This window comes from Portunus trituberculatus, chromosome 20 (assembly GCF_017591435.1).
Source record: "Portunus trituberculatus isolate SZX2019 chromosome 20, ASM1759143v1, whole genome shotgun sequence".
NCBI classification, from domain to species: Eukaryota; Metazoa; Arthropoda; class Malacostraca; order Decapoda; family Portunidae; genus Portunus; species Portunus trituberculatus.
The window spans coordinates 4602501-4617500 of record NC_059274.1 but is presented as its reverse complement, the minus strand read 5'-3'; the positions used below and the strand labels follow the sequence as shown (position 1 = coordinate 4617500).

At 41.1% G+C, this 15000-nt stretch overlaps 2 protein-coding genes across 6 annotated transcripts in view; one reads left to right on the top strand and one right to left on the bottom strand.

Moving 5' to 3' along the window:
* LOC123506548 (adenine phosphoribosyltransferase 1-like) overlaps positions 1-15000 on the top strand; it is a 45664-nt gene that overhangs the window by 1284 nt on the left and 29380 nt on the right. Inside the window, exon 2 of the mRNA XM_045258736.1 lies at positions 14421-14594. The gene's annotated coding sequence lies outside the window, so the exon portion shown is untranslated. The remainder of the gene's footprint in view (positions 1-14420; positions 14595-15000) is intronic.
* Positions 1-15000, bottom strand: part of LOC123506546 (hemicentin-2-like) — an 85234-nt gene that overhangs the window by 60937 nt on the left and 9297 nt on the right. Inside the window, exon 1 of one of the 5 annotated variants that reach the window (XM_045258728.1) lies at positions 12283-12353. The exons of 3 other annotated variants lie outside the window; for them this stretch is intronic. The gene's annotated coding sequence lies outside the window, so the exon portion shown is untranslated. Of the gene's footprint in view, positions 1-12282; positions 12354-15000 lie in introns of those variants that run through there. One more of the 5 variants, XM_045258730.1, reaches the window with a different exon arrangement.

The following is a 15000-nucleotide window of genomic DNA, read 5'->3' as shown; positions in this document are numbered from 1 at the left end:
CGTACCTACTCACTGCTAGGTGAACAGGGGCTACACGTGAAAGGAGACACACCCAAATATCTCCACCCGGCCGGGGAATCGAACCCCGGTCCTCTGGCTTGTGAAGCCAGCGCTCTAACCACTTAGCTACCGGGTGTGTGTGTGTGTGTGTGTGTGTGTGTGTGTGTGTGTGTGACCAACAAAATAGTTTAAAAAAAAAGTGGGTGACGAAAAGAATTATAATTGAATACACATTGTAAAGCCTCAACTTCATGATGAAAGTTGACGTTTGTGTTTAACGAGAACTCTAATTTTACGTGCAGTGACCGTGCATGACCGAACAAGTTACTTGCATGAGAACACACGCCCGAGGGAAGTCACATTTGTCAAGATAATAACACCTACACGACCTTGAACAAGTACCGAACACGTACAGATCGTTCATCACACCCACCCGCAAAGAAAAAAAAAACATGATGAAGAGCACAAAGTTAATTAATTTTTCTGCATTATTCCTTCGAGGCAAATAAAATGGTATGAAATAATTACCAAACTACAAATAAAACACCTGGATTTACGGCGTCACTTTCCAGCGTTTTGAAATTAGCGTGCACAGATGAACGTGACAAATGTTTATGTGGAGATTACCGTCGTACCTGTTCATTTATTGTCGTTCACTTCATTACCCTACCAGACCACCATTACCTCCACCATCATCACCACCACCACCACCCACCACCACCACCACCACCACCACCACCACCACCACCAATCACACTTCCTAATTTACTGCTTAATCTCCGTAATTTTCTCCTTCACTCCGTTCTATGATTTCTGCACACTTTCCTCTTTCTTTTGTAGCTTAAACGTCATCAGTTTTTGGACATATTCTCATTCATATTCACCTGGAGTTTGTTCTGTCATCGTTCTCCTATTTTTTCTGTGTATTTCCTGAACACATTCCTTCGCTTTACTTTACGACTAATTCCAAATACTCGTGTTTCTCTTAAGGATTTGCTGTGAGTGGGGAGAGTTTACCACCACCACCACAACCACCACCTCCATCTCCACCACCACCATTAATACCGGACCTCACACGCAAAAGTAGTTAATTACGAATCTGGGAGAGAGAGAGAGAGAGAGAGAGAGAGAGAGAGAGAGAGAGAGATATTGCTGCAATCCGATAATTAACCGACTGTCTCTTTATCGTTATTTTTTCCACATTCTTCTTGAGAGAGAGAGAGAGAGAGAGAGAGAGAGAGAGAGAATATGGACATAATAACCTCATAAGTGCAACTGTGCAGAGATGAATACAATATCATGTATAGCAGTATATTTGTGTATAGTATATGTACGTGTGGAGGAATACATACAAATCGGATGTAATCAGTGTATATAGGCTTGTATAATGAAAGGCTTATCATAATTCGGATAATTCGGATTTAAGCGGCTTGTCAGAACAACCTCCTTTAACTGCTCTGGTGATGTTTATATCCCTTGAATCTGAGCTCTGTTTTGTACTTGTGTATAGCTGATTAACCCATTGTGTGTGTGTGAGAGAGAGAGAGAGAGAGAGAGAAGCATCTAACCCCTTATAATGCCAAGTGGTTTCCCTGTTGCTTAATTATATCGTTCTGTTCAAATCGGTTCTGAAACAAGGTATAAAAAGATAAAAAGGGGACAGCTCTCTCTCTCTCTCTCTCTCTCTCTCTCTCTCTCTCTCTCTCTCTCTCTCTCTCTCTCTCTCTCTCTCTCTCTCTCTCTCTCTCTCTCTCTCTCTCTCTCTCTCTCTCTCTCTCTCTCTCTCTCTCATTAGGTCATGTAGGGCGTTGATCAAAGCGGAGGTTAATGATGGGGAAGAATAACACATTTCTAGACTGAAAAAAGCTGTCTTACTTAAATTATTCAGAAGAGAGAGAGAGAGAGAGAGAGTGCGTGCGTGCGTGCGTGCGTGTGTGTGTGTGTGTGTGTGTGTGTGTGTGTGTGTGCGTGCGTGCGTGTGTGTGTGTGTGAGGGACGTACAGTACAATATTGTCTTGGTAAGGAAATTGCTTACACAAAACTAATAAGGAAAGAGAAAAATAGAATATGGTAGACAGACGGAAAAAGAAGAACAGCTTGGGAATTGCTTTGCTGGTGGTGTGGAGGTGAAAATCTTTTGGCCTCGTGTCTAATTTTCCCCCATAAAGACTAGAAAACACAACACACTCATGACAAATTGACGGTTCACTTTTCAACCCGTCACGCAACACACACACACACACACACACACACACACACACACACACACACACACACACACACACACACACACACACACACACACACACACACAGTTTCAACATTGCAACTCAAATAGGAAAACATTTAAACTTATCGAGCTGTTCCACGAAAGCACTCGCATACAGATAATGCCAGAATCTCCCTTCGTCCTCCCTCTTCCTTCCCGTTCCTTCCCATCCTACAGCGGGAAACTTCACCCTTGAAACACAATATTTGAAACTTCCACCGCGTCAGGAAATATACTTGAGGTACGCGAAGAAGTTTGGTTAGAATGCGTAAGAGAGAGTCAGGGAAGGAGAAACTGAAAGGGAGATAGAAGGGAGAGGAGACTGGAAGAAGGGCGCGTAGACCAGCAAAATGTTTCATCAATATTGACATGAGTCTTTCCCGAGAAACATTGCGCTTACGTGTTTGTGTTCGCCAGACAGCAAGGAGTTAACGAAGAAGGGGAACGCGAGGAAGGAAAGCGGAAAAGCGGAAAGGGAAGAGAAAGGAAGGAAGAACAGGAAGACAAGAGAATTAAGATACATCCCTTCCCTAGTCTCTCTCTCTCTCTCTCTCTCTCTCTCTCTCTCTCTCTCTCTCTCTCTCTCTCTCTCTCTCTCTCTCTCTCATGCACTGCAATTTAGGTATAATTTAATATTTTTTCCATTATGAATATATTTTTTTTCTTATTTTGCATTTTTATTTGACCAATTATATCAATGTTTGTTGTGTAATTTTGGCGCCAAATGACTCCTTTGATGGCATTAGGTAAATCTCTCTCTCTCTCTCTCTCTCTCTCTCTCTCTCTCTCTCTCTCTCTCTCTCTCTCTCTCTCTCTCTCTCTCTCTCTCTCTCTCTCTCTCTCTCTCTCTCTCTCTCTCTCTCTCTCTCTCTCTCTCTCTCTCTCTCTCTCTCTCTCTCTCTCTCTCTGACCCTTAAGCATGATGAGACACCAAAGAATGATTTAATCAAACGTAATCAAATCGGACTTTTCGCTTTTCCTTTTAATAATCACCAGCTTAATCGCGTCATTTTTATCCCTCGTCCCTTGCTCGTTTGATTCTGATTCTGCACTTATCTTTGCGTGTAATTTGATTTAAGTTTGGCGATTTGCACCTTTTTTTTTTCATGGAAGATTAGGGTCCCTCGCGTAATGTGTCTTCTGTTAATGGTTGCGCTCTCTCTCTCTCTCTCTCTCTCTCTCTCTCTCTCTCTCTCTCTCTCTCTCTCTCTCTCTCTCTCTCTCTCTCGTCCACATCCGCACAATATTTCACACTATTTCTGGTTTGCTGTGTGTGTGTGTGTGTGTGTGTGTGTGTGTGTGTGTGTGTGTGTGTGTTCATCCATGTTTCTGTCTCCAGTGTTTTTGTTTTGCGAATAATAGAAACACACACACACACACACACACACACACACACACACACACACACACACACACACACACACACACAGAGTACAATACAGCACAAAGCGAGGAAAAAACGAAAAACAACACAGCACTACAGGGAAACAAAAACAGCTAGACAAACAAGCAGACATCGAAAATTTCCCCTTTGCCTCAACGATGGCTTTCCTTTTTTCCTCTTTCCTCTCTCTCTCTCTTCTCGAGATCACCTTCCTTTAACCTAATTTCCTCTTTCCTCCAACACTCCCTCCATCTCGCCTACACCTGCTTACCTGACATCATGCTCAGACACAGGTGTGGGGAAAATATAAACGAGAGAAGGTAAAAAGTTTTCTCTCCCGCCCTTTAACAACTAATTTTTCCTTCGTCTTACAGGTAAAGATTTTCCTTTCTTACATAATTACTCGCTTTTTCCCTCTCTTCCTACTACTAAGGGATTTTCTGTATATCTATTACTTTATTTATCTTTTTTTTATCTTTCAATTTATTTTTATTTTATTTTTAATGTTCTCTCATTCCCTTTAACAGGTTTTCTCTGTTCTTCTTTAAAGGTCAAAATGTTTCTTCTTCTCTTCAATCTTCCTTCAAAATAGTAGAGATTTTTTTTTCCCGTAGTAACTTTTTTTTTTTGATAACGTAAATAGATTTCTTCGTAACTAAACTTTTCTTTAGAGGTTAAAGAAAAAAAAAATCTCCTTCGTTCTGTAGAGAAATACATTCCTGTCTTTTCAACACAAAACATTTTGCCTTTTCCTCACTGAAATAAACTAAACTTAATTCAAAACTTACCTGTCGTTTTTTTTTTATTATTTAGTCTTTTTCTTTCGTTTGTCTATTTATTTACTATTTCTTGTATTTATCTTATTACTTTCTTATCAGCCTACACTTTCACTCACACTCATGTTTTTCTTCCATTTTTTCCTTCCTTCCTTTCTTCCCTCATTTCATCCTTCTCCTCTCAGCTCCCTCCTTCTCTCTTTCCTTCGCGTCCACTTCCCACACGCCACCTCAGCACTCCACAGTTCTGCAGTCTCACCTTTCTACTCCACCTCCACAGTCAGCATTCATTCCCACTCTTAACCTCTATTCTTTCTCATGGTCAGCACTCATTCCTCTCTCAACTACGGCTGTCTCTTCGATCTCCCACTCAGCAATTCCCTAATCATTCATTCACGGTCATTTCTCTCGTATCCAACTCACGCCTCCAGCATCTCGCTAGCTAACGTTAAGATATCTGGCCTCTCCTCCCCCCTCCCGGCAGTCGGCCACGCACCGGATGAGAGTTAACGATTAGCAATATGTTACGACCGTCGCCTGAAGGAGTAGGGGCAGGGGCAGGAGGAGGAAGTGGTGGTGGGGGTGAAGAAGGAAGGTGAAGGCGTGGAATTGGAGAGGTCAAGAATGAGAGAGAGAGAGAGAGAGAGAGAGAGAGAGAGAGAGAGAGAGAGAGAGAGAGATGTTAGAATAGTTTGTTTATAGCAAAAAATACTTCCATCGATTCTCAATTACTTGTAAAATACGTGAGTAAAAAGAATATATATAAGAGAGAGAGAGAGAGAGAGAGAGAAAGAGAAAGAGAGAGAGAGAGAGAGAGAGAGAGAGAGAGAGAGAGAGAGAGAGAGAGAGAGAGAGAGAGAGAGAGAAGGAATGATAAAGTTTGCTGGTTAAGATGAAACTGAGACATATAGCCCAACTTGAAACTCATTTTTTCCCCCTTTCTAAACTGTGATTTTTCCTCCAAGATAAAACAAAGGGAGCAACTTGAGAAAGAAAGGAGGAAAGAAAAGTAAGACTGATGCACTGTGAGAAAAGTATGAAAAAAAATAATAAAACTCGAAAATACAACTTTTTCTATGTGGAAGTACAAAGGATACAAAATGAATTAAAAAGGATAAACACTACTAATAATTCCTTTTACCATCTGTGATTATACTACGTAAGAACAAGAGGCATGGAGGAGAATGGACAATAAAGTAATGGAGTAGAAAGAAAAAGGTGAAAGGATAAATTCGCAACGATATCGAGAAAATCTTAACTAGAATTCCAGTCCGGCCTTTACTTTTATCTGGTGGATTCCTTCCTTCCTTGTTTACACATGAAAGGAAAGACAGAATAGGAAAATAAACTGAAATGGAAAATGTAAAAAGTCGAGGAGCTGCAATAAATAATAGTGAAAGAGAGAGAGAGAGAGAGAGTCCGTGCAAAAATTTGTATAAAAGAATCTTGTTTTATTCTGACTTTTGTTTTATATTGTTTTTTGCGAGAGATCAGCCAGATAGACCAGAAAAATAAATTACCAATAAAGAAAAGGAAGGAAAGAAAGAAAAAAAAAAAGGACAAGAGGGAAAAAAATTATCTGAACCAATACCCCCACGAATTTCGCCTTTCATCCCTTCGCCAGCAGGATTTTTATGCGAAAGAGAAATGGAGAAGGGAAAGAGTAAACATAATAAAAGCTAAAGTGAAAATAAGGAAAAATACACAAAGCAGACGTGTTGGCAGGAGGAAAAAATATATATATAAAAATCACATGATGTTTTCCTCTTGCCTTCAACAATTTTGTTAATGCAAAGAAAACCGAAAAGGGAGAAGAAAAGAGCAAAAGTAAAAACGTGCTTTCTTTGGAATTCTGAGGAAGAGAGCAGAAGGAAGAGGAAAGGAGAAAGAGAACGAGAAGGAGGAAGAGAACTAGGAGAAGGAGGGGAAGGAGTAGAGCTGGGAAATAGAATTAAGCAAAAGAAAAAAAAGTAAAAAAAACAGAAAGGAGAAAGAATATTGCCGAGAGAGAAGGAAAGAAAGAAGAATATAAGAGTAAAAATACAAGATGAAAAAACAACAAAGAAGGAAGTGAGACATAAAAGGCGAAGAGACGAAAGCGAAAATGGAAAGATGAAGAAAGTGAACGGGGCGCGGAGAAAAAGTAAGAAAGGCAATGCAGGAAATGAAGAAGGAGGAAAGAAGCGAAAAGATGATACTGCGTAGACTGAACTGGAGAGAAAACGAGACGCTATCACTCATTATACATCCTACTTCCCTTCTTCCTCTTTCCTTTCTTTTGTCGCCTCGCTGAGAGATTGGCCGAGTGACGAAAATTAGAGGGAAGGGAGAAAGAAAGCGAAAAAAAAAATTCCCAAAAAAAAAGCAAGGAGAAAATCGTTTAGGAAGCAATAAAAGGGAGAAAGAAAGAAAAAAGTATACCGAAAACGAGAAAGGGAAAAAAATTAGGAGACAAGTCAATGTGTCTGAAAGAAGTAAACATGTTGAGACTTAGAAATGAGGAAGGAGGGAGGACAAGGAAGTAAGAGGAAGCGCAATAAAAAGAGGAAAACAGGAGGAAAGAAGACGCTCAAGAGGAAATCTACAGCCAAAACGTCGACAAGAAAGAGAAAAAAATGAGGTGAATTCTCGACTTAGAGAGAGAGAGAGAGAGAGAGAGAGAGCGACACTCATAGATTACGAGATTAAAGGGCCACGATAATGCCATGAGTAAAATTAATGAAAAGCAAACTGCAAAACCCTTTCAAGAAACGTATGAAGGCAACACGGGATGACTTAGAACCTTGACAAATGACCAAAGGAGTAAAATGGCAGAAAATATTTTGTTGACAGAAGCAAAAAAGGAGGACGAGAAGCAGTACAAGGAAGAGGAGGAAGAACACAAAGAGCAGTAAGAGGAGTACAAGAAGAGGAACATGGAGGACGAGAACCAGAAGGAAGGAAGAAGAAAAGGACGAGGAGAACAAGAAGGAAGGAAGAAAAGGACGAAGAGCAAGAGGAGACGAGAAAAAAAAAAGAAGAGGAGGAGGAGGAAGGAGAAAAAGAAGCAAAACGCGAACGAATAAGCAGAAGGATAAGTGGATGTGTGCGAGCTGGTGAAAGATTAAGGAAGGTACGAAGAATAAGAGGAGGGAGGGAGGGAGGGATGGGGAGAAACTGCTAGGAGGAGGAAGAAGAGGAGGAGGAGGAGGAGGAGGAGGAGGAACAAAGTGTAGGAAAGTGGAGAAGAATAACTGGTGCATTTGAGAGGTTGGAAGATGAAACATTAAGGGAGGTGTGAGATGGAAGAGAAAGGAGGAGGAGGAAGAGGTGGTGGTCTGGAGCTAGTGCAAGAGTAGGAGGAGGAGAAGGAAGAGGAGTATACAAAGGTGCTCTCATAATGTTGTATTGATCGTACTTTACTGGTGTCTGCAGCGAGTGACTGATATTATAGTTGTTCGTGGAGGCGTGTAACGAAGCAAGAGAGAGAGAGAGAGAGAGAGAGAGAGAGAGAGAGAGATGACGTGTTTTGATTGAGAATTAAGCCTTCTCTCTCTCTCTCTCTCTCTCTCTCTCTCTCTCTCTCTCTCTCTCTCTCTCTCTCTCTCTCTCTGGCGTCAGGAAAAATTTCAGGTTAACTCAAGAAAGGATGAAAAATAAAGACTGTTTGGGAACGTCAAGAGCCCTTTGCTAGAGAGAGAGAGAGAGAGAGAGAGAGAGAGAGAGAGAGTTGTTCTCTCTAGTACTCTTCAAGAATGTCCATGGTTTTCTGGAGTACATCTTTCCCCCCAATCCCCTTCTCTCTCTCTCTCTCTCTCTCTCTCTCTCTCTCTCTCTCTCTCTCTCTCTCTCTCTCTCTCTCTCTCTCTCTCTCTCTCTCTCTCTCTCTCTCTCTCTCTCTCTCTCTCTCTCTCTCTCTTACACACACACACACACACACACACACACACACACACACACACACACACACACACACACACACACACACACACACACAGAGAGAGAGAGAGAGAGAGAGAGAGAGAGAGAGAGACGCACAATGGTTCTAAATGATTACTCAGCACACGAGAATAAATAGAGTGGCGGTTCAGGCTTTCTCTCTCTCTCTCTCTCTCTCTCTCTCTCTCTCTCTCTCTCTCTCTCTCTCTCTCTCTGCCACGAATATGTGTTCTTCGTCAATGATTCTATTTTTTGTTCTTCACTTTGTTTTTTCAGCTTATATAACTTTTTCCCTCCTCCTCCTCCTCCTCCTCCTCCTCCTCCTCCTCCTCCTCCCCCTCTTGGCTTTCTTTTCTTATTCTTGTATTGTTTTTATTTTTTCCTTTTTTCTTTTCTTTCTACTCCTCCTCCTCCTCCTCCTCCTCCTCCTCCTCCTCCTCCTCCTCCTCCTCCTCTCCATCAACTTTTCCTGGTCTCTTCCTCCTCCAACTTCTTCTAACTCCTCTTCCTCCTCTTCATCCTCCTCATCCAGCACCACCACCACTACCACTTCCACGTACTACGGTAAAAATTATGTTACACCAAATTATATATAAACCTCTTTTTTCCCTCCGTCTCAACGATATGCACGTGGAGATGTAATGTTAAATCGTGTTATGCATTATGAAACGTTATCAAACACTTGGAAACGGAGAGCGAGCGAGGAAAGTGGGCCACACTGAGAGAAAAATGAGGAATGAAGGCGAATACGAACAATAATAATGACTGGGAAACAAGGAAAAATAGTGAAGGAGGAGGAAGAGGAGGAGGAGAAAAAGATTTGAAATTTTGGAATATGTAATAGAGATGTTCCTTTATATTTCTTTTTTTTTGTTTCTCTTATTTTTTTTGGCAAGGGATCAAATGTTTGGGAAGTGTAAGACAGAAAAATTAATTGAATGCGGAGGAAAAACTAAAGAAAAATGGTAGAGGGAGTTTTTGTCAATCTTACCTGCGTCATGTAAATCCTTGCTCTCTCTCTCTCTCTCTCTCTCTCTCTCTCTCTCTCTCTCTCTCTCTCTCTCTCTCTCTCTCTCTCTCTCTCTCTCTCTCTCTCTCTCTCTCTCTCTCTCTCTCTCTCTCTCTCTCTCTCTCATCCTCTTAAGATTAATAGCTCATAGAGTAAGATTGTTTTCCTATTAAATTTCTCTCTCTCTCTCTCTCTCTCTCTCTCTCTCTCTCTCTCTCTCTCTCTCTCTCTCTCTCTCTCTCTCTCTCTCTCTCTCTCTCTCTCTCTCTCTCTCTCTCTCTCTCTCTCTTAGCATTTCGAGAACAGAAAAGATTGTCTTCACGCCAAGGACAGACGAAAAATGAGTCTTTTCACTTAGGAACAAGACACCGCACCCTGGTACTTCACTTCTTCCCTGCTGGTGGTGGTGGTGGTGGTGGTGGTGTGGTCTGGGTTTTTTTCCCATTTCCTGTTGTTGCTATTGTTCTTGTTCACTTTATTTTGTTTTTTTTGTTGTTGTTGGATTTTTCTTCGTTGTTGTTGTTGTTCTCCTCCTCCTCCTCCTTCCCCTTCTTCTTCTTCTCCTCCTCCTCCTCCTCCTCCTCCTCCTCCTCCTCCTCCTCCTCCTCCTCCTCCTCCTCCATAGTGGTATCTGTTTCTGTGATGTCGGTTATGTAAGTGGCAGTGATGAAAACAAAGAAAGGACTGTTCTTAGAAGCGATGGTGGTGATGGTGGTAGTGGCTGTAGTGGCCTTGGAGGTAATTAACAACAGACGTAGTTCACATAAGTTTCATCTGAGTCGCAGCATTGCACTTTCTTACCACTTTGTGTAATGTTCACTTCAACACACTATGCTGTATTGTGTAAGAATGAAAAGAATGTGGTATAGAAAAATTATAACTTAGACAGTAAATGAGAAGGAGTGACTAAAGAATATGAAAAGAATGAGATGAATATGAAATTGTATTGTCACTGTAAGAGGAAAAAGAAAAAAAAACATGAACTCAAGCTGGGACAAGAATAAAAGTAAAGAACAAGAATATGAACGACAAGAACAAGAACGAAACATTAATCAAAGCACGAACAGAAGACGATAAGATAAGAAATTAGATAGAAAAGGAAAGAAATACTGTAAAGAATAGAGGTATTGTCACTGAGGTAGAAAAAAAAAATAAGACTTTAATCCAAATACGATGAAATATTACCAGGATGAAACCCAAGAATTAAGCGAAACTTTTGCGCCTTTATAATAAAGAAAAATAAGAAAGCACCATTTAATTACAGACTTAGCGAAGGAAAGACTTAAAGCAAGAAAAAAAAAAAAAAAAGTAAAATCTTGTCTTTGTAATACGAAAAAACACCGCCACCTTGATCACTTCCAGAAATGCTGCCGTGTGTGTGTGTGTGTGTGTGTGTGTGTGTGTGTGTGTGTGTGTGTGTGTGTGTCCGTCCCCATCTGTGATTAGTAGTAATTATACTTATTAGCGGGCCAAACCATCTCTTTGCCGGGAGAGAGAGAGAGAGAGAGAGAGAGAGAGAGAGAGAGAGAGACGAAACCACAGACATACAGACGGACAGATTAACACACAAACAAACAGACAGTCAGGCAAACTGTCGATTAAGACAAATAAAGAAGACTCGTATGAAGAAGCTCTCTGACACACACACACACACACACACACACACACACACACACACACACACACACACACACACACACACACACACACACACACACACACACACACACTTTTCTTCGACTATCGCGATAAAAGCAAGTTTTCCTAGCCAAGACACGAAAATTCAACATAAATAAAGACTGCAACAAAACATATTACAGTTAATTAATGAAAAAAATAATAATACTGCATTAGATTGTTTGACGAAAATAATTCAGTCTGTGTGTGTGTGTGTGTGTGTGTGTGTGTGTGTGTGTGTGTGTGTGTGTGTATGCGTGCGTGTGTATAATTTTAGTAGCATTCGGTAGTAATTAAGGTCCTTTGTTTAAAAGTTTGCTCTCTCTCTCTCTCTCTCTCTCTCTCTCTCTCTCTCTCTCTCTCTCTCTCTCTCTCTCTCTCTCTCTCTCTCTCTATCTTTTTTCTTAGAGTTTATGCATTATCGTTTACACACACACACACACACACACACACACACACACACACACACACACACACACACACACACACACACACACACACACACACACACACACAATTTTGGAGAAAGTTAAAGCATAAAAACAAGGCGCAAACGAAAGGAGAGATAATGAGAGAGAGAGAGAGAGAGAGAGAGAGAGAGAGAGGAGAGGAAATATTAGAAAGACCTGCAGACAGACCATTTGGCTCATTGAAGGTGGTCTGCCCTCCAATTTGGAAACACTGACGGCACCTAATCCACATTTTTCGAATACCCGCATCGCAGACCACTCGATCAATAGCCTGAATGTGGTTATCGTATTGACGCTGTATCACTGCGGCACTAGGATTATTTCCCGCCGCTCTCACAACGCCTTCGAATTCAGAAACAGCAGAGGGATGTATTCAGGAGTGCATATTTCACCGTACAGAAGTATAAGATTGTGTCTGCGTTGTGTCTAGAGAATATCCGATACGGGGTGATTCTTAGTTTTAGGAGGAAACTAATGACGAAGGCAGCAACAAGTACCATCTTTAATTAATTACCAAACGTTTCGACATGTCTTATGTCATTTTCAGTGGTCTAAAACAAGGAAAAATAAAACATATAGATATAAAAGCACAAAAGGTTAAAATAATGACTAAATAGAAGATTGAGAAATAGTTACACAGTATATAGTGGGTGAGCTGTCAGTGTGTTGTTGAGGGCTGGTTTTAGTTGAGAGATGTGCAGGGATTCCAGTATTCTTGAATTATTTCTGTTACAGGCGGCGAGGATACGGAACTGATTTGAAGTAAGGCTAAACCTTACATGTGAGGCAGTGGTCCTTAATCGCGGAGAACAGTGTTGTGGAGTGGGCGGCCCGTTCTAGCCGACTGACCTAAATGCTCGCTGTCTCAGTTTTTAAGTGAGCGCAAAATGCTGTCTACATAACCAGCGTGGCAACTGGGACAAGTAAACCAATAAACAGTCGACAAGCATAAGGGAATTGGCAGAACGTCCTTAAGACGACCACTGAAGATGACAAGACACGTCGAAACTTTTGGCAATTAATTAAAGATGGTACACGCTGCTGCCTTCATCATTAGTTCCCTCCTGTGTCTAGGGAAATACAGGGTGTCTACGTTTTTCATTTTGTAAATAGATAAACAGATGGACAGAATTAAAGATAAGTGATAAAAGATTGTATCGCCGCCATTAAATCAAGGGAAATGGTTCTATGATGACTCCTATACCAGCCTCGGAGTCATCTTTTCTTCTAATTTGTTTAGGGACCGCCAATTTCGTGGACATTTTTCTTTTTTTTTTTTTTTTTTTTTTTTATTTATTTAACACTTATAGAAAAAAAAGTGTTACCGTATTTCATTACTTGAATATGTAAATAACAACTAAGAATGTAGGGAAATAAGGGAAGCTGCAAGAAACCATCCGACCTTCACGTGGCAGTCTCTTTATGAAACTTATCTGCCTGTTCCCACTCATCGTACCCATCCATGCATCTATCTAGTCTTTCAAAACTCTCTATTGAGCTCTTACAATCTGATTACTGAGTCCGTTCAATTCATCTTACCATCTCTTTCGTAAACATATTTTTTTTAGAAGGCAGAACCCATTTTTTCTGAGTTATTGAAACGATAAAATAAACAAGGTTATGTATAGATAATTTCATGAAGGAGACATGCTATTTTTACGTCACTAATGCCACAAATAGAAGCATTATATCTACATTTTTCTATAGAGAAGTGAAAATTGTATCAGCACTATTAAGTTTAGAGACACGAGCTTATATCTGTTATTCTACAGAGAGACGGTAATTACATCAACATTATTAAGTCTACAGAATTCGAAGGTCTAATCTATCTATATACGTGCTTCATTTTTCTCCGTATTTTTAACAATGTTTACTGAATAATATGCAACTGTGTTCCTAGTAAGCCCTGTATTGAATCAGTGATCGCCTTTCGCAATTATTTGGAGTATAGATAGTTATAGTATTTTTATGGCTTGTTTTGTATGGTATGGTATTAAAGTTTTATGTGTGTCATGTCGATTAATGTGTGTATAGTCAATAAACTGTGTGTGTGTGTGTGTGTGTGTGTGTGTGTGTGTGTGTGAGAGAGAGAGAGAGAGAGAGAGAGAGAGAGTTTATGCATTTATACTTTCCTTTAGTATTCGATTACTTAACAAGGCAGATTATGTGCTTTGATCCTGCCTAGTGGGAACAAATCTAGCCCCATTATCTTGACCTCAAAGCAAGTGAGACAGAGACACAGTGTTGCATACATTAGCGCTTCGTCTCTCCCTGGTATCTCATTTCCATCGTCCTCTAACAAGCTTAACGAGACAACGAGACATCGAGAATTAAACTATGCCGTAATCTCGTGCATTCTCTGCCACACAACCTCGACTTTTGTCTAATGGTAATACCCTGCGCCTGACTTTTGAATGTGGAAGAAGTAGTTGCGTTTGATAATGTCCAGCATCCTAAGAGCCTTTTGTGCCAGTCCTGTCGCCTTGTTCAGAAAATGCTGGCTTATGCCGCCTCCAACTCCAAGCCTTTAACACTGCGCCTGCCTCGCCTGCTTGTGTCACACACTTGCACTGTATTCTCTTGAGAGATTAGGAGAGAGAGAGAGAGAGAGAGAGAGAGAGAGAGAGAGAGAGAGAGAGAGAGAAAGAGAGAGAAATGCAGACACAGGCAGACGGAAAAGCAGGAAAGTGCAGACAAATGCAAAGAAGTAAGGAACATGAGAGAAAAGAGAACGTGAAAAATCAAAAGAAACGAGGAGGAAAAAGGTAAAATGAGAGAGAGAGAGAGAGAGAGAGAGAGAGGAGGAGAGAGAAAAAAAAAAAAAAAAAAGAAAATGAGAAGAGAAAAGCACAAAGGGAATAAGACAGAAGAGAGACATTCCTTCTTGAAACTGTATCTTGACTTATTCTTTTTCCAGCCCCTCCATCCACGCAGGACAGGGAGCAGCGGGAGCGGGACGAACAGACGGAGTAGGAGATGAACAAGAGAGACAGACAAGACGGGGACAGGTGAAGGCATGCTGAGGGAAGGCACAGTCATCTCGCTCGATTATTTATTACTGTGAGGGAATTCTGGCTTACCTGTCGAGAAGGTAGGTACACATTGTCCAAGGTGCGGCCTACCTAGATATATTCTCTCTCTCTCTCTCTCTCTCTCTCTCTCTCTCTCTCTCTCTCTCTCTCTCTCTCTCTCTCTCTCTCTCTCTCTCTCTCTCTCTCTCTCTCTCTCTCTCTCTCTCTCTCTCTCTCTCTCTCTCTCTCTCTCTTCTCTCTCTCTCCTTCTCCTCCATCCTATCTCCTTTTATCCACCCTTCCCTCCCCCTCCGAAAGTTTGAGAGAAAGAAGAAAAAGAAAACGAAAAGAGAGGTAAGATTTATAGAGGCACATCTCCGTCCTTTCCTCTCTCTTATCCTACCTCCCTCAATCCCTCTCTCTCCCCGTCCCTCCTTTTCTCCCTCCCTAACTCCCCCAGCGCCTTCGCCATTATATGCGGAGGAT